Source organism: Taudactylus pleione, unplaced genomic scaffold, assembly GCF_031769625.1.
Source record: "Taudactylus pleione unplaced genomic scaffold, aTauple2 ptg001427l, whole genome shotgun sequence".
Classification (NCBI taxonomy): domain Eukaryota; kingdom Metazoa; phylum Chordata; class Amphibia; order Anura; family Myobatrachidae; genus Taudactylus; species Taudactylus pleione.
The window spans coordinates 365128-367533 of record NW_028285826.1 but is presented as its reverse complement, the minus strand read 5'-3'; the positions used below and the strand labels follow the sequence as shown (position 1 = coordinate 367533).

Genomic DNA, 2406 nt, shown 5'->3' with positions numbered 1-2406 from the left:
CTATTTACTCACCTTAGGGGTGGGGATGGAGGCAATAGGGCTGCTGCCTAGTCCCCTCATCAGCACCATGGACGTGATGTGTCACATGACACTGTTGAGGGGACTCGGGGGCTGTTCTGTGCTGTATACAGCAGCAATGGCTGTGCTGCTGCATGCATTAAAACTCAGAGCTGTGGTAGGTGGCACCATTAATGATAACTAAGATCTGCTGTTGGACTCTACCACTCTGCTCATTTTTATTTACATGAAAACTTTTTATAAATGAAAACTGTTATACCTAAATGATTTGATAGATACGGTGTAACCCTGTCTTTGACACCATAATGTTAACTATTATCAACATGAAAATAGATAATTGACAAATAACAATTTTATTCCCTTCAATTGTTTTTTTCATTACATCTTAGAAGTGCAATGGGGTTTGAAAATTACACCTCCATCACAGACTTTGTCTTGCTGGGTGTGACAGACCTAGCACAGCTTCAAGTGATTTTGTTTGTGTTTTTCTTGATGTTTTATATATTAAACTTGATAGGTAATTTATCTATTATGGTGCTCATCATTAAAGACACAAGCCTACACACACCCATGTAATTCTTTTTGTCGAATCTATCATTTCTTGACATTTGCTATTCTTCTGTGACTGTTCCGAAGATGCTGAGTGATTTCATGGCCATGGAAAAGATCATATCTTTTGCTGGCTGCATCTTGCAACTGCATTTCTTCCATTTCCTGGGAAGCACAGAAGTTATGCTCCTTATGGCAATGTCATATGACAGATATGTGGCCATAGGTAATCCTTTGCGTTATTCCAACATTATGAGCACTGGAGTTTGCCGAGGTTTGGCGGCAGGCTCGTGGATGACTGGATATTTCCACTCTCTGTTACACACAGTGATGGCTGCAAAGCTTCCATTCTGTGGACCAAACTTGGTGAAACACTTTTTCTGTGATATAAAACCAGTGCTAAAGTTGGCTTGTGCTGACACTTCTCTCAATTTGCAACTTCTTACCAGGGTCACTGGAACACTGGCCACAACCACTTTAGTACTAACTCTTCTCTCTTACGTATTCATCAGCAAGTATCTCCTGAAAATACGGACAGCGGAAGGTCGAAAACGTGCATTCTCTACCTGCAGTGCTCATCTTACTGTTGTCATTCTGCTATATGGAACAGCTATTTTTACCTACATACGGCCATCCACACAAGAATCTTTGGATGAGGACCGAGCTGCTGCTGTCCTGTTTACTGTCATAACTCCAGCATTAAACCCGATTATATATACACTGAGGAACAAAGATATGAAGACATCAATGAAGAAAATCGTAAATGATTTCCATAAAAGACTCATATACATATAATAGCAAGTTGTATGTGTGTAAACATTCAATAAACATTTCAGAGATAGATAATGACATTAGTGTTGCTATTAGTCTGTTTTTTTCCTTTGTATATTATCAATATTATTACATTACTATTCTGGTATATAGTTACTATGTAGAGAAAAATACAGCAGTTATACAGATTGGATTACTCCTAGTGAATTTGCTATTATCATCTCAGATTAAATTGATCAAGCAGCAAATTTGTTAAGTCACCACTTTTTGCCATGTTTTGGAAAGGTTGACAAACCGATAGAAATATTACAGGTTAAATGACTGCAAAAGTTTGTTTTCAAACCCAACTCGTAACGATGTTTTCTTTTTACATTGGAAGAATTCAAATTGATTTTTGTTAAGAATTTTTTTATCAATTTGTTTTCATGTTATTATTTTTATGCTTTGACCACTTGTTCTTTGTATTTACACTATTATTATATGTGACACTGAAACTGTTGACAATTTTCTCTGATAGTAAGTCAATAATTTTTTTTACAATCTAAACCTATTTCTTAAGCAACTGAATAACTTAGTAGGAGACTAAACTCAAGGGCAATCTCTTGTACTTCTATCAGTAAAAGGAACTGTCTAGTCCAGAGGTTCCCAAATGTTGTCCTCAAGGCTCCCCAACAGTTCAGGTTTTAGAGATATCCATGGTTGACCACAGGTGACTTTATTAGTACCTCAGTCAATTTGATTTAACCACCAGTGCTCAGCCATAGGTATTTCTAAAACCTGAACTGTTGGGGAGCCTTGAGGACCGTGTTTGGGAACCTCTGGACTAGACTATTATTTTTTTTAAAGTGCACAGCTTACTTTTACAAATGAGTATACAGAAGGTTTTTCTGGAAAATTCTGGGGTATTTTAAACAAGTCCTGATATTCATGACCATAGCGTCATTAAAATAGTTTGTCTGTTTCAGTGCTGGACATTCCATCTTTATACAGATGTTTTTAAACTGCAGTTTCATAAAGTGCAGGAAAATAAAAAAATAAATAAAAAAAGTGGTTTGGAAAAAGAATTGT

General features: G+C 36.6%; 1 pseudogene; it reads left to right on the top strand.

Annotated features, from left to right (window-relative positions):
- The first annotated feature begins 414 nt into the window (after positions 1-414).
- Positions 415-1362, top strand: LOC148442646 (olfactory receptor 12D1-like; annotated as a pseudogene).
- Positions 1363-2406: the final 1044 nt, after the last annotated feature.